This window comes from Puma concolor, chromosome A1, assembly GCF_028749965.1.
Source record: "Puma concolor isolate L17-30 chromosome A1, mPumCon1.1.hap2, whole genome shotgun sequence".
NCBI classification, from domain to species: Eukaryota; Metazoa; Chordata; class Mammalia; order Carnivora; family Felidae; genus Puma; species Puma concolor.
The window spans coordinates 137714789-137741097 of NC_141667.1; positions in this window are offsets into that span (position 1 = coordinate 137714789).

The window sequence follows — 26309 nt, forward strand, 5'->3', positions numbered from 1 at the left end:
CACACATTTTCTGGGATCAGAAGAAGGAGAACCTTTATTTGAAATGCTCGCTTATATCTATTTTCTTAACTCCTGCTAAGCCCCAATAATGTCAGAAGTATTGTAATGCCTGAAGTTCCGAAACCTCCCACAAAAGTCCACCAGAGTCGTAAGTCAAAGCCAAGCGGCAAGGGTCGTTTATTGCAGGTTCGAACCTGGACCTCTGCGCACTCGTAGCCAGTGACGAGCAGAGGCCTCGATCAGGGTTGGTAAGCGTTTTTTATAGACAGAGACAAATAGCACAGGGGAGGTTTCAAATTATGAGGGGCCTGATTAGTTGATTTTAAAGTAAGGACATTTGTTGTTCTCTGATTGGGCGTCCTTTGTCTGTCCTTTGGCGGGAAGGCTTTGTCCTGTTGCTTGTGGCGGGAGGAAAAAGGGGGAAGGGGGAAGGGGGTAGGGTAGGTGAGGAATGTGCTAAGCAAGCAGGTTTACAGAAGCGAGAAATGCCGGTTAGTTTATGTACAATCACTCATTCCATTACCTATCAGACTACATTTAGGAAGGTTTACAACCCATTCTACTACACAGCGGGTTACATTCAGGAAAGGCCTCACAATGCTCGTAGCAAACAGCAAGCAAAACAGACTTCTCAGCAATTGTATTTCTTATCAAAGATCCATAATAAGCAGAAAAGAGAACTTAGCTTTAAACTAAGGCAGGGCTGGGGCGCCTGGGTGGCGCAGTCGGTTAAGCGTCCGACTTCAGCCAGGTCACGATCTCGCGGTCCGTGGGTTCGAGCCCCGCGTCGGGCTCTGGGCTGATGGCTCAGAGCCTGGAGCCTGCTTCCGATTCTGTGTCTCCCTCTCTCTCTGCCCCTCCCCCGTTCATGCTGTGTCTCTCTCTGTCCCAAAAATAAATAAATGTTGAAAAAAAAAAATTTTTTTAAACTAAGGCAGGGCTGTCATTTGGATTTAAAGCTGTTCTTTTCAGTATCTTCTCTGTACTATATGTATTAGTTAGGTAAAGTAACGCTAGCTCTTAGAACAACAGCCCCAAATCTCGGTTTGTAATATGGTACAGATTTCTTCTCAGTCCTCCCACAGTCCAATGTGGACTATTGGGGTATGTTGGGGCCAAGATGCTCTGTTATATGGAGTTATTCGGGGGCCCTGGGATATTTCCATGTTCTCACTCTTTGATTGTCTGAGATATCTGAGTTCTCCAGTGGGTTCTCTGCATTTGGCTGTAGCCAAGGAAAGAGTGTGCAGTTGGAGGAGTGTACAGGCTTGGGGGCCAGCCTTGAAAGTGGTAAACTTCACTTCTTACTCACCCTGGTATCGCTTAACTGCAGGAGAGACTGGGAAACACCATCTTGCTGGGTGTCCAGGACCAACATGAGACTAGTGTGATGAACATATGGCAGTGTCTCTGTCACAGTCTAGTGATACAGTCTATTAACTGAGTCCTCCAAGATTGATAGTTGGCATTATAATAGTGGGTTAAGGATGAGGAGATTAAAGGAATTTTTTGTATCCACTCCCAAGCTGTGAGCTTCTGTGACAGAAGCTGAGTATCTTTTACTTCAGGTTTCTTTTTTTAAAAAAGTAAATTGATCTCCTTGGGAATGTGGGTGCCTACTATGAGCTGGAGTAAAGATCTGGTATTCAGGCATGGGGCAAATAGTTTTTTTAACTTAAAAATTACCCCATTACAATATACTTTGAGTAGCTTTAATGACTCTTCCCCAACAGAAATATAAATATGAGAATGAACTAGAACATAGACACAGGTCATTGAGAAAAGATAAACACGCTGGTCTAGAGACCATTTAGTAAAGGGTTTTGAAGATAATTTCTGGTCCACACAGACATGCAGCCTGTGTGATCACACAGAATCCTCAGTCAAGGGGTCCTCATGCTTGGTTCTCTCATCTTGAAATTCTTAATTTTTTTAACATGGCACCCCATGTTTCCAATTTGTACTATGTCCCACAAACTGTGTAACCAGTCCTGCCCACTTGTGATTGTGCCCAGAGGTGATTAGACATATCTAAGTGCCTTCAAACTTAGACATGCTAAGTGCCTTCAAACTGTACTCTGACAAGGCCTTTAGATTTAATGGAATTTCCTTAGAGACCTCTCCAAGATGGAGATGGGGGGAATCAAGCTGATGGTATGCCACCCACTTTTATTCATCAGATACATCCGGTTTATGCATGACATTTCATTGGAGGAATGAAGTCAGCACTAAAAACAAGTTGAAAACCACTGGGCTACAAAATTCGTCTCTGCTTTGATAGCATAACAAAAAATCAACTGCAACGAGGTGAAAAGAGACCTAAAACTCAGTTTTAGGGCATGTGGGTTTATTTCCTATTTCTGTCCTTTTTTAAATTTGAGGCCTTACCCAAGACAGAACTTGTCTAGGGCCCCTGGGTGGCTCAGTCAGTTAAGCGTCCAACTTCGGCTCAGGTCACGATCTCGCAGTTTGTGGGTTCAAGCCTCACATTGGGCTCTGTGCTGACAGCTCAGAGCCTGGAGCCTGTGTCAGATTCTGTGTCTCCCTCTCTTTCTGCCCCTCCCCTGCTCACATTCTTTGTCTCTCTCCTTCAAAATTAAATACACATTAAAAAAAATTTTTTTTTTAAAAAAGATAGAACTTGTCTGAGTGTCAGTTTATCTGTCAAACTGAGCTAATAGAGTATAATTATTGCCTTAATTAATAATATATGTGTGAATACTTTAACACTAATAAGCCCCCCATATGAATAAAAGACATTACAATAGCATAAAATATATTTTAAATAGATTATTTATAATAAAATTTAATACATAATGATACTAACTATAAGGAAGTAAGGGGCACCTGGGAGGCTCAGTCAGTTGAGCATTGGACTCTTCATTTTAGCTCAGGTCATGGTCCCAGTGTTGTGGGATCAAGCCCTACTTTGGGCTTTGCACTAAGTGTGGAGCCTGCTTGGGGTTCTCTCTCTCCCTCTGCCCCTTCCCTGCTCCCGTCCAAATGCCCTCTTGTTCTCTGAAAAGAAATAAATAAAAAATAATTATTTATTTATTTATTTTTATTATTTTTTTTTTTATTTTTATTTTTGGGACAGAGAGAGACAGAGCATGAACGGGGGAGAGGCAGAGAGAGAGGGAGACACAGAATCGGAAACAGGCTCCAGGCAAGAGCCTGACGTGGGGCTCGAACTCACGGACCGCGAGATCGTGACCTGGCTGAAGTCGGACGCTTAACCGACTGCGCCACCCAGGCGCCCCAAAAAATAATTAAATAAAAAGGAAGAGAAAAAAAGAATAGTGCATATCCGATTCTATGCTTCTTGGCTATTTACTTGACAAGGCCTTACATGACAGGTCTTACTGGTAGCATTGTGTTGTCAATTCAGTAGAAATACTAAAATTAAAGAAGCAAGATATTAGTCAAATGTTGTTTCCCAAAGAGTGCTTAATGAAACGGCATTTAGTACTTAAAATGTTGAGAAACATCCCTTCTGCTCCGTCATACTCCAGAGTATACTAAGAGTATTAGAATCCTGGAATCCTGCAGTCGATGCTTCTAGAGAATAGCTATTGCAGAAAAGACCCTCTCGGCCGGTGCATTCCTCATTCTGGAGCTTCTGGACCCTTTGTGGCCCCCAACTCAGTGATTAAAGGGAGACACATCCCTCTGGTCTCTCTTGCTTGGTTTTGGTCCTTGAGCTACACCAATACCATGCGATGAAAGCCCTACACAAAGAAAAAGACTTCCTTTCTAGAGCAGAGCTTCCCTCATTCCTTTCCAAAGGACCTTAACCTGATGTTTCAACCCCTTCCCATTTCAGAAGGCTCTTCCCAAACAGGAGAAGCTTTAAATCTCTCAGGAGTAGCTTGAGAGAAGAGGGAACAACAGAGTAACGTGGAGGAATTTGAAGGGGGAAAGGAAGGAAGGAAGGAAGGAAGAAAGAAAGAAAGAAAGAAAGAAAGAAAGAAAGAAAGAAAGAAAGAAAGAAAGAAAGAAAAGATACTCCAAAGAGAAAAGAAATCCTAAAGGGAACCAACTTAAAGACTACTCTGCTGGCAAGGAAGAGCCCTTAACCTCTTTACCTCTTTTCTTTTCCCACTGTCCTTAGTGTAACGGCCCTATTACAGTTGCCCTTGATGGACATACCAGAGGTCTTTTGGGTGGGGATAAAATGAGTTGCATGTAGGAGGGACAAAGCCTGAGTTCATCAGAGAAGTTACAGTTGACAGTCAACACACATAGATTTCTGACTCGTTTTGAAATACCATCCTTTTCCTGCCTTCCTCTCGTGTAGCAGCTCCAGGCCACGTAAGCGGTAGACTTGGGGTCACATGTAACTTCTAAGAAGTTGGTAATGTTGACTTAATGCTAAAGGATTACCAGAGAAGTTATTGGTAGGGAAACTAAAATCATGACCATGATAATAATAAAAATCTAGCATTTGGGGGCATATACTATTATTAATGTAACTTACATTAATTACCTTAACCTCAAATTTTCCTAACCTCAGAAAGGTCAAGTTGCTTATCCAAACCTGTCCAGCTTGTGCTTGGAAAACGTCAGTTCTTTGGCCCAGGATTCCTGAGCATTGAAGTCTATACCCTTAGCCCTGTCTTTACTGCTACTTTCTGTGTAGAAAAATCGACTATAGGAATAATAAAAAGACCAGCAGACTTGGTAATCCCAACTTTAAATTTATATCTAGAACTACAAAAGAGCAAATGTACTCTGGCAATTTTCTGGTGAATTTGATCTGTCACTACAGCCAGACTAAATTAATCAGTCCTACCTGCTGGCTTGGTGATTGCTAATTTCTTCCTTCCTTTGAACAGTGACTCAAAGCTGTTAGAGAAGTCATCTCTCCTGGTGGGAAGGGGGTGATTTTCCGAATTCTTGCATCCTTCAAACCAGAAAAACACTCCAGCTACAATTTGAATGTATATGCTGGCCCTGCAAATCTACCAGAGGTCTTTGTAGCTCACAGCTGCCTTTTTTGACAATAGAGGCCAATTCTCACTCTCACCATCACGAGAGGGCATGTAGCTCAAGCATTCGATGTAAATTATGCTTAATCCTACATTATTCACATTCTTATCAGCATTTAAGAGTTTATCTTTCAAAGAGTTCATAAGAAAATCTACTCCTTTTATCTTTTGATGTCCTTGATTCAAATACGAAAAGGTAATTGTAAACATTTATGACTCTCAGACTATAATAAGTGTTTGAAGATAAACAGACTAGTTCTCTGCCTGAATCTCTAGCATATAAAGTTCATCAAAGTTTCAAAGTCTGTACTAGACTATAGGGTCCATGAAGGCAGGGAGGACGGCTGTACGGTTCACCATTGTATGTTCCAGGCTTAGTGCAGGGCACAGCGCATGGCAGGCAGTCTCCAGAGCTCTACCCCCTACTCGTTCTCTTCACAACCCCTTTCTCACATTCTAGGACCGGCACTGTGGACTCGTGGGGAAGAAATTACCCATAGTAACTGATTTTGGTTTACAAAATCTTTTCCCAGGGCTATTTTTATCAATGGAAATTTCAGTTTGATCCAATCACTCCGTCAGCCAGTCTCACTGATGGGTGATGGATTACATTGGGCCAGGTGTTCATGGTTCTTCCCTGAAGGTAGGTTATCATCTCCTCTGTGAAGTTTGGTGTTCTATTTGATCTCCCCTGGATTCTGACCTGCTTCTGAAAGCCACCTACTTGCCTTAATAGGCTGTCTGTTTAGATATTCTGATTTCATAGAAGGAAGTTTGAGCACGTTTGGAATTGATTGGATGTTGCGAAAATAATAATAATAATTAGATTTTCATTTGTCAAGCTATTTTGTGTCCATAATTTTTCCTTTTAAGCTTTTTACTTATTTATTGATTTGTATAAACTCCATAGTTCCTTTAATTTCTTCTACTTCATCCTGTGGTGCAGGAACATTAAGGGCTCCCGCTACCGCCCTGCCAAGCAGATACTGACAGGTCAGTAACGTACGTAACAGTGAAAAGAAAGAAGTCACAGAGTGTCCTTTTTTCCCCCTCTTCAGCTCCTCTTAGAGGCCTGTCTTGATTTCTTTCAGGCCTCGGGCCTGTTTTCAAGGCTGCTTTCAACTTTATGTAATTCTAATGGTTCTTTCTTTCCATGAACTCTACACATTTTAATGCCAAATAAACGTTTCCGCCACTCTTGTCTTTCTGGGTTGGCGTGCCTTAGTAAGTTCAGTGGCAGAATCTCACTTCTTTGAATAGCTTCACAATTTTTGTGCACCTACCGTAAAGACAAGCAAATTGACACCCTGCCAGGAATAGCCAGGGGAGATCTTAGAAGAGAGTTTGTAATGACATTGTTGCCATATTGCATGCCTGTAAATAATTCATTAAGTCAACCACCCTTTTGTTTTAAGCAAACACAAGCAGATGCCTTTTTAAACTGAATACAGACAACAATCTTCAGAAAAACATGATTGTAATATACCACTTAAAAAGAGCATATTTGCTTTATTGATTTTTGCAGTAGTAAGACACGGTGATTACTTCTGTTATCCATTTTGTCTTACTCATGGGCTTTGTCCTTCACTCTTACTATTTTATACTTGTGTGAATATGTGTGAAATTTCACGGTGAACAGCAAGGGTGTGGAAAGGTAATGAGATCAATTCATAATCAATCAAGTAAACCCAGGCAGTTTTCCTGGTCAACACTATCTGCCGGGCCTGTGATGTTAGCACGGCAAACGGAATTCTGCTGACTTCTCGATTCCGAACAAAATATGTTACCAGATTATTAAGGGAAATGAACAGTTGCCAAAAGGGAAGCATCTCTGTTATATTTAAAGGACTCGTGAGTCTTTTAGATCAACCAATGTATATACAAGAGTCAGAGTTTGGACCGAAAATCATTGTGTTTATATTTTCTAAAAGGTAAGATTTTTCTGTGCTGAAACAACAATTTGCCTTTAAATTCATGTATTTATTAACATTCTGTGTTGTTCCCGGAAATACTTGGCCTGATTCACTCCTTAAAATGGTGATTTTTAGAACCTGTGTACAATAAACTGACTCAGATTGATGACTGTGGTAGTTCATAATCTTTCCTATCCATTAGAATTACATTTGTGAGCTTTTATACAGTGCATATGCCCTGCTGTCAGTAGTTGGATCTGATTGGTCTGAATGGGCCCCAGGCACTAGGTTCTGTACAGTTTCCCAAGTATTTCTTATGTGTAGCCATGCTGAGAACTGACTCAGACTATCTCTCTATTGACTAGATTATCTCATATATTTGAGGATGGTCATTATAACTGGGAAATTCTGAACATAAATGAATTTAGTTATTAGCAGACAGTGAATTATAATTGTTATCATTGTAAAGATAGGTACAAAATTGTAGGTTGTTAGAGCTAGAAGCAAAATTGGAGAGGTGCCTTCTCTGTGGTATAAATGAATAGAAATCCCAGAAGATCCTTGAAGATTGCAACGCTAATTAGAGTCAAGTCCAAATGAGAATCTATAAATCTCAGGATTCTGATCCAGTTATCATTCCATTATACATAGAAGTTGGATTGACCAAAATGGAGATAAAGATAAAACCACTGGGTCTAATAGAGATAAAGAGGTGTACAGAGCAGAAAGAATCGAGGGGCTCTAGGGAAACAATACCTCAAGTCTGGAAGGGCACAGAGAGAAGACCCAGTGAAGAGGCTGAAGAGTCAAGGGGAAGCTACCAAAGTGGACGCTGATGACAGCGGGAACCCAAGACTGAGTCTTGACCAAAAGAAGTTAGAGTTTAGGTAAATTGTTTGCAAACAGGCACAAACTTACAGCAATAATAACGGAGGCTGAGGTTGCCTCGAGTCCATAAATGACACGCTTCCTGTAGTTGCTCAGATTAGATTTCGAATGTCGATGGGCTTGGACTCTAGGCAGAGACAAGATGGGCAGTCTGGCTAGAGTCAGGCAATGATGCAGGGTGGGAAGCTGTTGTTGATAGCCAACACAACACAGTAGGAGCTTCAACACCTAATATAATCCTTGGGGGAGACCTTTATAAAGGGAAACCCTAACCAGATGTTCTGATTATCTCCATTAGTGAATAGATTGGAATATTAGTACAAGGTTTATTGGTTTCCTTCAAGTCTGTCATGGTGATTAAAATGAGTGCCAGATGGCTCTCCTGACCTAGATAGCTAAAGAAACATTTCCCCATGGCTCTTTTGTGTTGTTACCTAAAAGAAAAAATAGTAAAAAATAAAATTTTTAAAGGATCTGCCATTACTGTCATGTCAGATGCTTATATGATATTTACTTCACTAATATTATTATTCATTTTTATCATTCTATAGATTATGTGCATTACATATGCATGGAACTTTCTTGATATTAATCTAATAAAACAACTGTATCTCTTTTTCTTTAATTTTTTTTAACGTTTATTTATTTTTGAGACAGAGAGAGACAGAGCATGAATGGGGGAGGGGCAGAGAGAGAGAGGGAGACACAGAATCCGAAGCAGGATCCAGGCTCTGAGCTGTCAGCACAGAGCCTGACGTGGGGCTCGGACCGTCACGGCCCGTGAGATCATGACCTGAGCCGAAGTCGGACGATAAACCGACCGAGCCACCCAGGCGCCCCTCTTTTTCTTTATTAAACTTATAGGATGCATTTTCCTTCCTGAAAAACATGGAAGTTTTAGAAATAAAATAATGTGGGGGAATGAATAGAGGTGAAATAGCAAAATAACTAAATTAAAAAAAAAAATGGATGGGGGTATGGTCAGTTGGTTAAGCGTCCAACTCTCAGTTTTGGCTCCAGTCATGATCTCACGGTTTCGTGCGTTCAAGCCCTGCATCAAGTTATGCACTGACAGTGTGGAGCCTGCTTGGGACTCTCTCCCCCCACCCTCTCTCTATCTTCCTCTCTCTCTCTCTCTGTCTCTCTCTCTCTCTCTTTCCCTCTCTCCCTACCCCTCCCCTGCTCACACTGTATCTGTCTCTCTCAAAATAAATAAATAAACTTAAATTAAAAAAGAAACAGATGGAATTGGGCCCCTAGATGGCTCAGTAGGTTGTCTGACTCTTGGTGTTGGTTCAAGTCATGATCTCATACTTCGTGAGTTCAAGCCTCACATCAGGCTCTTTGTGACATCAGAGAGCCTGCTTGGCTCTCTCTAGTTCTCTCTCTGCCCCTTCCCCACATTCATTCATTCATTCTCTCTCTCTCTCTCTCTCTCTCGAAATAAATAAATAAGCTTTAAAAAAATAGATTGAATAGATATATACCCTCTTTCTATATATATTTTATTTTTAAAAAATCATTCCATATCTAAGAGGAATTATTTTGTATCATGTATACAGAATTTCCATTTGTGTGTTCCTGTCATAATGGTTTTCCAGAAAAGAAAATTTTAGATAGCATCGTAATAACTCTTGACATAAAACTACATAAATTAGGGGAAACCTTTATAGTCCCTCCTACCCACCCACCCCAAAACTTAGAATCATACATAGTTAGTTGTTTCTAATTCCTTTGAAGAAGTAATTCAATATTGTAATCACCGTTCATGTGTAGTCTTCTAGAAGTCAAAGCTTTAAGTGTTCGGGTATCCATTTGAAACGGTCTTTCTGTAAAAGAAAATTTTGTTTCTGTGCATTTGGTTATTTAGAGAAATATTTAAGAATCCCATAATTCATTTTAGCCCTGGGCATTGCTAAAAGTCTAAGCTTAACAGAGTTTGAAAATGTGTCATTTATGTGAGATCTATGGTACACGGCTCTTTCTTTCTTTCTCTCTCTCTCTCTCTCTCTCTCTCTCTCTCTCAGCAAGAAGAACAAGCACTGAAATCTGTTTCAGAGAGATTTATAGCATTAATAACCCTAGGCTATTTTAAGTCACAGTCAATCTTAATGGAAGACATACAGAGATTATACAGCAATGCTTTTATTTTTTTTTCTCCTAGAGTTGCAAACTGATATTTCACGTATAAGTTATTAGAAGAAAACAGTGCATTCACACTTCACGAATATGCCTCAGGTCATTACTTTCCTTTCTTTATTCTTTCCATCTGTGCTCAAATCTTCATTGGAAACAAACAAACAAACAAACAAAACCCCTCCACTGCATGTATCAAGTCCAAGCAGGACCTGAAATTAAAATTAGTTTGTGGTCAGAAGTATACAGTCTTTCACATAAAAAAAAAAAAAAAATGGGCAGTCATGTTTGTGGGAGGAGACTGACAATGACTGTGGATGGAGTAAGGTTCTAAAGACATAGGAATATTCACAGCAGTCTTATTCATAACAGTCAAAAACTGGAAACAGCCTTCAAGTCCCTAAATGGGGGAGTTGATAAATTGTAATATAACAACAAAATATCCCTCCACAATAAAAAAGAGCACAGTGATGATATTCCCAACAGTATACTGATGGTAAGAAGCTTCACTCACAAGAGTATCTACTGTGTGATTTCATGTATATGATTTTCTAAAGAAAACTAATCTATGGTGGGAACAAAAATAAGAACAGTGGATGTTTCTGGAGGGCTGAAGGAGAGTATTGGCCGGGCAGTCTCATTAGGGAACTTTCTGGAATAGTAGTGATGATTGATGTCTTGGTAGGATTTGTGATAACACAGATACTTGCTTTCTTCCAAACCAAGAATGCACATGTAAGCCGTGTTCTTTTCACTGTTTGTCAATGTTGTATCAAAAGAATAAAACTGTAAACGAACACTGAGCTCAAGCTAATGATATGCATGATGACATATTTAGAGAAAGTGCACCTATGTCTGCCCTGTACTTTAAAAAGTATCAGAAGGTAAAATGGACTGATACCTTAGAGGGATGGATAGACAGATAGAAAGATGCTAAAGCAAATAACGTGTTAATAGTAGACTCTAGGGGGGGTGCCTGGGTGGCCCAGTCAGTTAAGTGTCCAACTCCTGATTTCGGCTCAAGTCATGATCTCCTGTTTTGTGAGTCTGAGCCCCACGTTGGGCTCTGTGCTGACAGCGCAGAACATGCTTGGGATTGTTTCCCTTTCTCTCTGCCCCTCACCGCCCCCCCCCCAAATAAGCAAAAATAAACTTTAAAAAAAAATGGTAGACTGTAGGTGATGGGTATACTGATGTTCATTATAATCTTTGAATTCTGCATTTTTGAAGTTTTTTGTAATGAAACCTTGAAAAAATGGGAGAGAAGAGTTAGTCTTGAGGAAAAAAAATCCCTCTACATCTATAGGTGATTTTCTCAAGAAATTTTAGCCTGATGACATGCTGTTTCATATATTGAGATACATGAAGTTGTCACACGGTACAGAGCTCACTTATCACCATTAGCCTGAGGGTGGTTGAATTTAAGACCTTATCACGAGTGAGTGAAGTGTGAACCTTACTATTTTTTGTCTGCATAATACAACTTATTCTTAGGCTTTCTGCTTAAAAAGTGCACCCCATTCACTGATGCTGATGTTTTTCTAAATTAGAAAGCAAACACAAATGAAAACATCCTTAGTTCCCGAAATCTACTAGGTCCAAAGAAGCCTTTTGTTTGGTTTTTAGCCAAGACTAGTGTTTGGTTTCCTGGAGGGAAAAGAAAAGACTTTCTATTCACTCTCTCTTAGAAAACAACCATCTAGAAATGTTACAGATTCCCTCCCCTATCAAAAAAAATCTAGTCATGGGACTTTTCAACAATAAGTAAAAATACACTGATTTATCTGGGGCCTGGTTTGTCTCAACATGATTCCTTCAAACACCTCATTACTAAGTTGCTATTTAGTTTCTTCAAGGCTGTTGCCATCTGCAATTTTCATAGCTCTTGGAAAATGAAGGACAGTCCATATGTAGGCTGTGGAATGATTGATAGTAGAGTCACATTTTTGCAGTTTGTGACGAGAATGACAAGTTTCTCAAGACACCGTTCATTGTCAGCCAAATTCAGCATATCCTTCTAAATGTTGCTCTTGACCTAGATTTATCTGTTGCTGAATAAATGATCTTTCCATATTGTCTTATGTAATACCACGTTTTTATGTAATGTCTTCAAGCTGTAAACCCCCTTGGCCCTTCTCTTGCTCTGACCCTGACCTGCAAGGTCAAGGACTGAACCATTTGAGCACCATCTGGAATCTGTGCCCTCAGTTTGTATGGGTTCATTACAGACAGAGCGCAAACAATGAGCAATTGCTTTGCCGTAATTTCTCAAAATTGTTCCTAACAGCATTTAGCTATACATCTATTAACCACTAAGAAATTTGGTGCAGATTTACTGATGCTAAGAGTAATTATTATTATTATTATTATTATTATTATTATTATATATGCCATTTCATCTTTGACTCCATTAGGGTTCAGGCATTTTGATAGTTAACTAATCTGCTGTCTTTTTCTTTCCTTCTCTTTATGTGTATCTTAAAGAGAATAAGAATTGATTTTGTGTTTACTCTCCTTTCATCCTCTTTGCTTCAGATTTTCTACACCAGAGAGATAGAATTCCTTGGACCAAGAAAAAAGTATCAGCAAGCAGGAGAAATAGCCACTAATGTGTTACATATATGAGAGGTTGTTTTTTGTTTTTTGTTTTCTTTTGTTATGAGAAGACAGTTGGGATGCCAAAGATAGATAGTTTCAACATATGATTCATTTAATCTCTTTGATTGTTGAAAGTCAGACTGTAAAAAAAAAAAAAAAAAATTAAACCTTTTTTAATAGCAAGAATAGGAGCTTCTATAAAAATTAGCTGAAATAGGGGCGCCTGGGTGGCGCAGTCGGTTAAGCGTCCGACTTCAGCCAGGTCACGATCTCGCGGTCCGTGAGTTCGAGCCCCGCGTCAGGCTCTGGGCTGATGGCTCGGAGCCTGGAGCCTGTTTCCGATTCTGTGTCTCCCTCTCTCTCTGCCCCTCCCCCGTTCATGCTCTGTCTCTCTCTGTCCCAAAAAAAATAAATAAACGTTGAAAAAAAAAATAAAAAAAAAATTAGCTGAAATAGTCTTCAGTCTCTACAAATAGCTTGTAACATATCCAAAAAAAAAAAACAATAATAATTTCTTTTTATCTGTCATTAAAAGCCATGAACCTTGAGTATATAAATGAATCACATGTGCTCCTTTATCTTTATTCTGTCCTTTCCTCTTTTATCTTTGCTTATAAATAGAAGTTTTTACATTAGAAGAAGCTGCATGATTATTCTGATTTATTTAGTACCAAGTTTATGTCTATGCATGCCATTTTCATGTGCATTCACACAAATCTTCTATTCAATTAGCCATCTGGAATGGAGAGCCTTTGTTTTCTGCAATATTTGGATATTGGGGACTTCAGTTTTGTCTAATTGTATCATTGTAATCTGATTTTTTTTCACGTGTCTATATAATGCATGATACTTTTTTTGTATATTTCATATCCCCCATGAAAGTCTGTTTTCATAATAAAATGTTTTACAACTAGAAGGGACCTTTGAAATACCCAGTACAAAACTATTCTGATAACAAAGAATGAGATCCAGAGCTATGTAGTGACACTTGGAACCCAGATATTCTGACTTCTAGTCTAGCGTTCTTCCTTTGGTAGGACTGTATGTGCTTTTAAAGTATTCTAATTCATCACCTGCTGACTTTAATCCATGGGTAAGGCAACTATTAATTTTCTGCAGATAAAGAAGTTGATTAGGTACATTGGGATTTTAAAGAGCTTCTTGGAGGTTATTTCTCTCATGAAGTCCAATAATGTAACTTGGAAGCTAAACCTCTTAAAATAATTTGAAAGGCACTGTATAATACCATCTTTTCTCTCTCTCTCTTTCTCTTTCTCTCTCTCTTTCTCATATTCTCTCTTTTTTTCTCCCCCTTTCTCTTTCACACCCCCCCCCATGCAGTACTATAATAGACACTCAACATACAAAGACACATGAAGCATGGATCCTGCTTTGAGGAGTTCATGCTTCTTAAGGAAGACAGAGAAATAAATCTATGTTTCCTGTGAGCCCAGCAAAGGAGAAGGAAGACTTAAAATGATCTGGGAATGCTTCCTGAATGAGGCACACTTAAACTGAATCTCCAAGGATGGAGAGGGATTAGCATATAAAAGACACAAGTGAGATCTTGATAGATGAGTGTCGTTTGCAACAGACAAATGCTAAGCCAATAAATTTTCTTTTTATATCCATTCTGATAGTCCTTAAAGGATTGTCACATTTGCTATCACAAATATGTTCACTATATTCCCCTCTCTCTTCTCATCCAATATATACAAGCAGCAGATGATAATAGAAGAATTGGAGGGGGGAGGGGCATGTTCAGGAGAGATTCCTGGACATGGAATCAGTAAAATCCAATATCAGCTCCCCCCTTCTCGAAGTTTCTGATCTAGAAAATAGCATTTAACTCCTCTGAACTAATTTAGTCTGTTCAACCTTTAATTGAGAAAGAATAGTATCTGCTTTGCAACATATAATGGTGGATATCAGATGAAAAATAAAGAAATGCTATAAAAAGTATATAGCATCACACAGATACATATCTGTTGTTATCTACATATAATTTATAACATAAATTATATCTACATATAATTTTGCCCTCTATGTGTGCCAGTAGTGCTAATGTTCATGTGTCCATCTGGGGGATGGAGAAAGTTGGTGCCATATTACAAACTGATAAACACATGCTTACTCAGTAGATAGGATTTGTACTTTTCCTTTACTCTTCTCTTCACGTTGGTAATATTTAATGTTTACTTTTTCTGTTCGGTCTGAAATTATCTTACTTCCATCTTCGTGCACTTAGTAAATTTCCCAAAAACATTCTGAAAGGTGGAAATCATTGTAATCCTCACTAAATATTTTATGAGCAAAAAATGGAATTTGTAAACCTGAATTATATAAGCAACTGTTCAACTTTTCACTAGCTTCATAGACATAGTCTTTTAATTTATTGTACACAAAACGATATTTGTTGGAAAGGTGGGTTTTCAGTGGATGTTTTTAGATGATGCTTTTGGCTACCTGTGATCCTGTCTGAACATTCATAGTGGTACTCTTAGCCACATCCCATTTCTTCAGTCAATGTTTGCTAGCTACGTATAATATAGAGCGATGGTGTTCAATTATGTGCCATACAGAGAAACAGGAAGTTTCAAATAGGAGCCTCCTATCGTATATAAAGTTATTTGACCATACAAAGCAACACATGTCTGAGTGTATAATGAGGAATTTAGGCCAAAACAGCACAGTGCTTTAAAGGGAGGAGACGTGGGATGGACAGAGAATGATTTCATAGAGAATTGTAGTAAGAGAGCGAATGTTAAGTGCCATTGTTCTAAGCTTTTTATATGTATTAACTCATTTAATCCTTGCAACAGCCTTTGAATCAGGTACCATTATATTCTCATTTGAATAAGGAGATTGTGGCTGAGCAAGGTTGAATAATTTCCTAATAGAACTGAGTCTGAACCTACACATCCTTACTCCAGAGCCTACGTTTGTAGTTCCTCTACCATGCCTCCTCCAATACAATGTTCAGGGCTGAGTTGGATATGACTGCTCAAAGGAAGGATGGGGAAAGACTGAGTCACGGAGGTGAGATCAGAATAGCCCGGTTGGAATGTAGGGCTCCTGCTGAAGAGCAGTGGAGGCCTCAAGTGGAAGTTCAGATGAACTCACACTATGAAGCTTTGAGTGATAAGCTAAATAAATAGAATGTTGTTGAGGCAGTGAAGACTGGTTAGCAAGTTTTCAGTCTGGCTTAAAAACACTGATATACTGGTGTGCAGAAGTTTGCAATTGGATCTGTGTCTTCTAGCCTTTGAGTCAACTTTTATGTGTCCAGAAAGAAGACCATGCCTGTCTCTGAACGCTGCCACTGGCTGCCACAGCAGCATCTGTTGCCATCATCCTAAGAGTTTCTGCCTTCCGGATGGGTGTCCATGAAGTCCTAGGCTAAGCTAATCTGTGACTTTGAGCCTTCTGATAAGCGTAGCAGTCAAGTCTGCATTGAATTTAGGACTTTGCCTTAAGATCTTCAGACAAAGGATGGAGTGGAGTGTGGCTAGGAGCTAGCCTGAGAATGAATCCAGTGCACAGAAGGAGAGAACCATGACGAGAATAATAAATGAAGGTCACACCCTCATGATATCATTAACTTCTCAATCCCATATGCCTGAAGCCCACCCAACTTCTAGACTTTTCAGATATGTGAACCACTACATTTCCTTTGTTATCTGAACAGGTTGAGTATGTTTTATATCGCTTGTGATAAAAATCACCGTAAGTAATATATTACCCAATGCTAAGGATTTTCCCTTGATTTTAGGACATCAGCTCTGCCTGAGCTGGTGACATAGCTCCTAATACTGTCTTCTTCTTCTTCTTTTTTTTTTTTTTTTTTTATGAGACCCTCTTCATGACCTCTTCACCAGGACAAATCCCAGTGATTTTTCATAGTTCAGCTCTGAAGCCCCAAATCCCAAGTCAGTATCTTCTTTCCCAGGACTGCTGAAGTCTCTGTAAAGCTGTAGGTGGCCACAGAATGGCTGTATATCACACCCAGGGCTTTTGCATCAAAGTACCCAGTGGAGGCCTCATCCTGTTCAAAATGACAAATTAAAATGAATCCCAGAGCTTTATTCTCTAAGAACATAAGACATGTTTTCTTTTTGAATGTTTCAATGCACTGTCTTCGGAATCAAGCTCTCTAAAGAATGTTATTATACCTTGAGCTTCTTGACACATTTCCTAATAATTTGAAGCTTCTGACATTTATACAATAAAAGATTGCGCTCCTAGGAAAAAAAAAAAAAATCAATGAATCTTTTTGGCAATCGTCCTAAATCTGTAGAGATTAAATTCACTTCCCAGACATTGCTATTCCATATCAAACACAGAGGCACGCAGTATAATTAAGATAGTTGTAGAACCATATATTTCATGCCCTAGCTGTCTGCTTTAAACTATCTTGGGAAGTTCAGAAATAATAGGGAAGCTACATCTTAACCAGAGTAATTACATTTGCTAAGCAGAATGGGATGAGCAAGGGCTATGTAAAGGAATAAAATAAATCCACCAGAAAACCAAGAATTGCTACATTTGTTCTGATATATAAACCTCGGTGATAAAAAAAAAAAAAAGAAAAAAGAAAAAAGTCTCACCCTCCAGTGACGACTCCCAAGAGAATGACGGCTATTAAGCCCTATTGGTTGGTACTTACCATATAGAGCCTGAACAATTCATGCAGAAAAATTAACCATACCAGTCCTGTTTATTATTGCTTTAGCTGAGAGGCGGTGACATTAAACAGTTCTGCACTGGTGCCATCAGTCAGCAGGCTGGAGATGTTCTCAGCATGGGGACAGGACTCCTTGGAAACCACACTCATCAAAGCAACCAGCTGTCAGAATTCTTCGAATTAAACTATTATTACAGTAGCATTCATTAGTCAGTTACTGGCTATTAAGATATTTTTATATTGGCACCATTGACATTGGCTGTTGCTTTTTAGTACACAAGTTCTATATAAACATGATTCAGTAGTCGGTGGGAGAATGACAGACTCTGGTGAGCTTAGTGTCCCAGTTTAAAGGCTGCAGCAAAGGGATCCTGTCTTATCCATGCACACATGAATTTCTCTGGGAAGTTGGATGTTTGTTCTGGTGGTTGAAGTGGGGAGAGGGGTGGTAATAATATATTTCAACACGGGTATTTGCCCAGCAAAGCGATAGGTCAACATCAGAAATTATAACTCTTAAAGCTGTTACTGAGCCCCTGATGACAGTGGTTTATGCTTCCCCAGCTTGACGGTTTGGATTTCCTTTCTGTCTGTGCTCCTGGGCACGTGTTTAACTTTGGCTGGAAATCCACAATCAAACAAAGGATGTCAAATGGGGTGTGTGGAGAAGTAAGCAGGAAAATCAGTCTACAAGCTCTGATACACAGGGAAAATATGGCAAGAGTTGGGTTCTTATTAACTTAAATACTGTCCTTGGCATTTGGACGAGTTCTTAAGCCTCAGGTTTAGTTTCAGAACAAATTTAACCTAAATCATTTCACTTCAACTAGAAAAAAAAATGCGTGGTAAATACCTATTAGCCTCAAAAGATCGCCTTATTACTTACATGCAGAGCACAAACTCATTCACATGTGGAAACCACAGGCCTACTAGTTAGTGTTCCCTTCCCTTCGTGTGGATCCCCACATGGCCTATGGAATATGAGTCTTTTGGGTTGAAATGGTGAGCGCTTAGTCCAAATTGTTTGTTTTGGAGATGAAGGAAGTGAGATTCCATGAATTAGGTAGCTGATGTCAGCCTTAATATTATTTTTCTCCTCTGTTTTCTGAAACATCTTGAAGCTCCCCATTCCATCCAGAAGACAATCCATTTCCTGATCCTCACATGAGTGAAGATGCCAACACACAGTATATAATCCATCTCTGCCTCAGCTGTGTGGAAGTGTGCAATTAGTCATTTTCTCCGAACCAGAATCTGACACCCCCAGGGCTCAACAATGGGGCAGGGTTTGATTTGGTGTATGGGAACTGGTGTCGGCTGTTGATCTCATCATAATAGCTGGTGAAAGTGTTCAATTTTCAGGAATTTCGTGTGCCACTGACATCACGTTCGTAGCTTGAAATGGGCGGTGGTGGAACTATTTACACCATGGGATTTGGCTAGGGCTACAACTGCGTGGTGGCGGTCGTTGTTTCTTCTGGAGACTTGTTTGTCGTTCACTTGTCAGCTTGCCCCGGGTTTTCTGCCGGCTCCGTTTCGCTCCCTCCAGACCCAGGAGAATGTGCTCTGTGCGTGAACATGGCCAGAACCACCCTCCGTCAATTCATCCGGCAAGCAGTTACTGGGTACCTCCCATATTTCAGGCAATTTGGCCACCTCCTGCCGTTTCACCGAACAAGTAAGAATGAAACTTCACGCTGCTGTCTGCCTGTGCGTCTCGGCGGAGGCCTGCCTCTGCCTGGAAGAAGAAACACATTTTTCTAAATATCTCAAGACGCTTCAGAGGGCTGTGGGTCTTTGGGACGGGGTCTGCAGCCCTGTGTCAAGAGGGGCACCTTTTCTTGTGTTCCTGGAGAGCCAGTGAACCAACAGCGGTGCCCTGCGTGCGCTGAAGACACAGCAACGACCGAGTCATCAGCTGTGGTTGCAAGGAGCTGCTCTGGGTCGGGAGTTCAAGCCAGGCCTCTGTGGTCTGGCCAAAGAGCCCTCCAAACACACAGAACAAGAACAAATGCCCGGAGTGGAGAGCCAGCACGCGTTAGTAAAGAACAGAAGACACCCAGTGTGACTGGAGCAGAGTTAGAAACACAGGGAAGGGGACAAGCTGGGAAAGCAGAGGTAAGCAGGAGCCTTTGTTGTTCACGGAATGGGAGTTTGATTTTGTCCTACGGGGAGTGAGAAGCTACTAGAATGTTTTAAGCAGAGCCGTGATTTGCATTTTTAAAAGATCACTCAGGCTTTGGTATGGAAATTAGATTGTAAGGAAACTAAAGTACACGCAAGAGACCAGTTACAAGGCTGGATGCCATTCTCCCACACCTGAGGGCATGCTTCCCAGGATGGGACTTCCTCTTTGTGTTTTAATTTTTATTGATTTTAGAAGCTTACATCTGAAGCCCAGCCCGGACCTCCTGACTTGGTCACCATTCACCAGCCCAAGGACCCAGCTTTGACCCCTGTAAGTGTAAGGCTTTCCTTGAATTTTTTTCTCAATTGCTGTTTATTAAAAACTTACCATGGTATATTTACGGGAAGAATTGAAAAGATAATTTAAGGAGCACAGGACCACAAAAACAGAGCACCAAAGGCAAAGGAAAAATGTGTCTGTTAGATGCCAAAGTTGATTTTAGTTTGAGACGTCCTTATGGTGGTGTCCTTATGAAATAACCCTGGTAGGGCTCAGGGTTGCTTTTTTAAATCAGTGATTCTCAATCCTGAAGGCATGTTGGTATCACCTGAAGGACTTTTAAAATTACCTGTGCCCAGGTCCAACCCCAAGAGTTGCTACATTTCACTCATCTGTGGAGGAGCTAGGACACTGGAGTGCTTTTTTTTTTTTTTTTCCAACTTTTTTTATTTTTTTATTTTTGGGACAGAGAGAGACAGAGCATGAACGGGGGAGGGGCAGAGAGAGAGGGAGACACAGAGTCGGAAACAGGCTCCAGGCTCCGAGCCATCAGCCCAGAGCCTGACGGGGCTCGAACTCACGGACCGCGAGATCATGATCTGGCTGAAGTTGGACGCTTAACCGACTGAGCCACCCAGGCGCCTCTGGAGTGCTTTAAAAGTTATCAGGTAATTCTTATGGATCACCATGAGTGAATATTACGCTTCTGAATGCCTGGGCGTTTAGTCAGAAGGAAACAAACAAACACGACAGAGGACTCTATATGGAGCAGTTGCGGCAACACCTACTTACCCTCAAGCCTGGAGTGATGAACAACAGTACTCTTGTTTTCCCCCATGATGGATGGACAGTTCATTAGTCGATTTAGGGCCCAAAGAGCAAAAGAAAGAATTTCCACCAACTGAGGGGATGAGCTAAGTCCAAGTGTAGTTCATTTGAAAAAAAACAAAAAACAAAAAAACAGAGATGCAAGTCATGTCGAATACTGGATTTCTGGAAGTGACTGTCTGGTAAATAGAGACTGCCTTCTCTTGATACTCACCCAGTTGGAAATACCCATCTAAAGCGAAATAACGGGAGAGCCCTCTGCTGTGATACTATCTGCCGTTCACACACTCAGATCTTGGAAGGAAACACACACCCAATAAATGTCAAAAGACCCCTCTATCCTTTTCCAACCACCTGGCCTCAATCTCTCCACCTTCCAAAAAGTAAATGTCAATTAGGGAACGATGCCCTCCCCCAAATAGAGTTGGAGCATTTCAAGAAAGGGAAAGGCAGTGACATGCATTGTCTCCTTTCTAACTGTCAAGCTGTGTGAGGGACCCTTCCCAACTTATCTCCCTTTTCGTCAGATTAACCCATTGTTACCATCGTCTCCGTTTCACAGTTTTCAAAATTGGGGTTCTAGGGGGAAGTGACTTTTTTCAAGATCCCACATCTAGAAGACAGAGACAGGATCCCTGCCTAGAGCCATATTCTCTTCCCCGCGCTATGCCTCTTCCTCACACCACATAAGGTGGGGCCACAGCACGGCAGAAACTGTGAAACTGGAAAACAACTGGTGGCATTTCTGGAAAGTGAAGGGGTTGGAGAGAGACAGATGCCAGAGAAAATATTTTTCTTTGCCCTTCTTTTGGAGCGGGGGTGCTGTATCAGAGCTTCTTGGTAGGAATTTCATAGGGCCTGTGGAGGGGCTCAGGCTTAGAACGCCTTCATGGAACAAACCAGCAGTGACAACAGGAAGCAGGGTGAGCAAAAGGAAGGAGGGCTGAAGAGAGCGTCATCTTAGTACTAAGCACAGAGCGCTGAGCATCCACAATCGCCTCGTGAGGTAGATTCGTTCTTCACCTTCTTTCTCTTTCCTTCTTCTGCACCTCGGAGATAAACCCTTTCAGAAAGAGACATACTTTCAAGTGGCACTTTGTTCACCTCGACTTTGTCACACTATCACATTCTGGAAAAACTGTCTGCTTATATGTTCCTTTTACGTAAGAACCTATCCGCCGTGGTGATGGAGGAGGAAGGGGATTTGGAATGTTTTGGTTTGATCTGGGTTGGTTTTGCTTTGGGTTCACAAAGAGATTTTGAGAGTGCTGAAGAGTGGGCCTGTTCTTTTCCCATGAAGGCACCATTTGCTGAACTGGACCAAGGAAGCAGAAGCTGGTATTTTTGACCTGCTGTAACATGAGTAGCTGGTTTACGTTGAGGCACTCAGACACTTGGCTTCTACTTAGACAGCAGTTTCATACAGAGCTCTGCTTTCCCTTATGAAGTGTTGTTGCCATTTCTGGAAGGACAAGATGGCTGTTTCTCAGCTAATGAAAAACTTCACCCCCTGATTCCATTTAGTAAATATTGTTGAACCAAACTAATAGAAATACAGTGACGCACAGAAGAATATTCTCACAAAGGCTTATGAATGCTTTCCAGGCCGTTTCTGTTTAATTTTCACGACTCTCACCATGATTCTCTCTAAGGGTCTGTCAAATTACTTTTCTGAGTCTCCAAGCCATTACGAAGTCAGCCTATCTATACATGGCTGGCGGGATAGCTGTATTCTGCGCATCTATCCCGTGTAAAAGGGCCTTTTTCTTTGTTTTATTTCGAGCCCCAAAGAACAAAACAAAGATAAAGTTGAAGACAAAGCAGTCACTCTTTGCTGAAGGGCGGGATGGTATCAGAGGCAGCCAAACTGGTTATCTGTTGGGGAGGCTATTGGAATCCTGCCGCCTCATTGGTTTCCCGTTGTAAAGGTTGCTTTGGCCTTTCTGCACACTTGGAGGAAATCTTATTTATTGCATTGTCACATCTGTGAAATAGAGCTCTTTGATGACAACACTGCTGTGAGATAGAAGGTAACCTTTGCTTTACTATCAGGCAGCTGGGGAAGTGCAGTCGTATCTCAGGGCTGTGAGTGATGTCATTGAAAGACGAGGCTGTTAAAAGGGAAACCAAATACCAAACAGTGGACTCCCACTACATTCTCGCCAATAGGAAGACATTCCACCCGGGAACAAATGTCATGGCCGGGTTGGATTACTTTTGGAGTTACAATGCCATGCTGGAACAAAAGGTGTTGATAGCCGCCAGGAAACCCAACTGTGATATAAAAGCAAGTATGTCATGAAGTAGTTGTGTTTCCTTTCTTTTTGTTCTCTTGCCCTAAGCAAGAGCACTTTAATCCCTGTGAATAAAACATCAGGGCAGAGGACAAAATGAAGAAAATATGAGGTTGGAGACTCGGTTAGTGTTCCAAACTCATAACCTTGCTAAACCACGAGTCCTCACTCAGACTTGGAGTGGCTAGTTGACTTACGCTTATCTTAAATTATTATTATTATTATTATTATTATTATTATTATTAGAGTTAGAGCAGGAATAGGAGAGGCAGAGGGAGAGGCAGAGGGGAAGAGAGAGAATCTTAAGCATGGAGCTCTATCCTATGACCCTGAAATCATGACCTGAGCCAAAATCAAGAGTCTGACCCTCAAGTGTACCGTAACCTGTAACAGTAACAGAAACTTTTCCTCTTTGGGAGAATGCTTAGCCCTCCATAATATATATATATATATATATATATATATATATATATATATATATATACACACACACACACACACGCACACACACATATATATATGTATGTGTATGTATATATATATGTGTGTGTGTGTATATATATATATATATTTCAGAGATCCTCTTTATAATATGCCATACTCTGAAATAATAACTTGTGTTTAGTGTATGCTATTCTTAAATTCAGTATAAAAGAAATGTTGAACTAGTGCCCTTAACCAACAGTGGGGGCAGATATCATTCACCACTTCAGCTGCCATTTCAATTTTCAGAAGGTCGGTTTTTCTTCCATGCATTCTAGGCACCTCTGGCATGTGTAAGGATTAATTCTTGCCTCCGTGTATTTCCCAGACCCTTTGTTCCCTTTCTTTTTCTTCTTGCTGCGTTATCATGACCTCACTATTCACTCTTATCTGTGCTAAATGGAGTTCGAGGATATAGGGCTCAAATGAGCCAGCCTAATTCTTGGAAACAGATTTTGCAAAGGATTCGATGGGTGAGGAAATACTGGGCATTCTAGACTGAAAGGAGGTTTTCGAACATCCCGTGGATTTTTTTGTTTGCTCTGCTCTCACTATTTCGCATCCGAACTGATAATTGAAATATAGCTGTCTTAAATATCCGCATCTGGACACAACGCAGTCTATGCTTAATGATGGTAAAGATGTTTGCAATGGTGGAACATGTGGTAGAAAAGGGGAAGTTTGATACTTGCCTAAACTATGGATGTTACAATTTTTATTTTCCTATCCAGTGTTTGTACAAGAGTAGGATTTTCCACACTGTTGGTAAAGACCGTATATTGAAATCATATGATGTTTTTTCAAAGCATACGTATCCAGTGGCCAAGTCTGGGGAATCTAATTCAGCAGTCTGTGGTGGCGATCAGCCACGCGTGCTTTTTTTAAATTTTCCACGTGATTCTGGAGTAGACCTCTAGTTGAAAACCAATGCAGCAAAAGTTAATTGATTTTTATCTGTGTTTTTAAATGGCATTACTTTGGTTTTTTTCTCAGTCGACTGTGCATTTTTAAAAGAAGAGATGTATGTCAGATGCTTAACTCTAAAATGACACACCATATAGTGAACCAAAGGTTGGCTTATGAGTCAGAAATACGGCCTCTGATCACAATGGCGTCGCTCGCCCTAGGGCTCAGTATCTGTACTGGTTAAATGTGGGGCTGGTTTAGGTGAGCCCTGAGGTCCCTTCCAGCTTTAGCATACGTGATCCCATTTATACCCTGATCTTATGTGAAATGGACAGGCAGTTGCTAACACAAACAGCGAGTGCCTGAGAGGTTGCCTTTGCTGCTTGCAGAGAAAGGCTGTAGCTGTGGAGCCAGGAAGACCCAGAAGCTAAGCTTCCTCTGTGCCATCTGCCCCAGCAACTAATGGCTTGGTTCACACGACCTGTTATCTAGGTGGCAGGTCTTGGACTGTCAGCTTGCTTGTCACTGTCAGTCCTGTTAGATTCATGACCCCTAAAGGTATTAGTTGCCTGATCGACTGACTGATGATGAATGACATGTATACACAATTAACTCTTTAGTCTCACTAGCCCTACAATGAGTCCCATATGTTCCTAATCTACAAATGTGCGTGTCTCTCCCACAGTGAAAACACAATCGGGCGCTTCCAGAGAGATGCAGGCCAGTGATTTTTAAGCACTTTTTCAATCATGCAGAATTTCTACTACAGTGATTGATCACTTAGCGATGCTTATCTTTTCCCTGTGACTTCACAGCCTTCTGGAAGAGGTTGGCCATTGAGAAGTACCCTTCCTTCGCTCTTTGTGTCACAGTGTCCTTAAACCACCACGGACAAAGAGTTTTTCTTCTGATTCGTTGTCGTGTTGTTTTGTTTGCCTCTGAGAATTCAACGTGTAAATAATTTTTCCACTGAAAAATTGAATCAAAAATACGATTTACATATAGTAATAGTATACAGTTAAATATCAACACGTTATGCACACGGCATGTTAACTCATAATTAATAGTTGCTAATTTGTGTGTCTATGGCACAAAGTTGATACCTGTTGACCACCCACTATTAATTTTGGAATGCCCTTAATTTCTTGAATATGATGATGACTGTGGCTTGGATGGGTAGATTTGAGATCTAAGAGCCCCCCTTCTTAAATGTTGCTTACTTTTTAAAAAAATTTTTTTTAATTTTATTTTTTTCATTTACATCCAAATCAGTTAGCGTATAGTGCAACAATGATTTCAGGAGTAGATTCCTTAATGCCCCTTCCCCATTTAGCCCATCCCCCCCTCCCACAACCCCTCCAGTAACCCCCTGTTTGTTCTCCGTATTTAAGACTCTCTTATGTTTTGTCCCCCTCCCTGTTTTTACATTATTTTTGCGTCCCTTCCATTATGTTCGTCTGTTCTGTGTCTTAAAGTCCTCATATGAGTGAAGTCATAGGATATTTGTCTTTTTCTGAATGACTAATTTCACTTAGCATAATACCCTCTAGTTCCATCCATGTAGTTACAAGTGACAAGATTTCATTCTTTTTGATTGCCAAGTCATACTCCATTGTATGTATATAGCACATCTTCTTTATCCATTCATCCATCAATGGACATTTGGGCTCTTTCCATACTTTGGCTATTGTAGATAGGCTGCTGTAAACATAGGGGTGCCTGTGTCCCTTCAAAACAGCATACCTGTGTCCCTTGGATAAATACCTAGTAGTACAGCTGCTGGGTTGCAGGGTACTTCTATTTTTAATTTTTTGAGGAAACTCCATACCGTTTTCCAGAGTGGCTGCACCAGTTTGCATTCCCACCAACAATGCAAAAGAGATCCTTTCTCTGCCTCCTCGCCAACATCTGTTGTTGCCTGAGTTGTTAATGGTAGCCATTCTGACAGGTGTCAGGCGGTATTTCATTGTGGTTTTGATTTGTATTTCCCTGATGATGACTGATGTGGAGCATTTTTTCATGTGTCAGTTGGCCATCTGGATATCTTCTTTGGAGAAGTGTCTATTCATGTCTTTTGCCCATTTCTTCACTGGATTATTTTTTTTTTTTTGGGTGTTGAGTTTGATAAGTTTATAGATGTATCTGATATGTCATTTGCAAATATCTTCTCCCATTTTGTTGGTT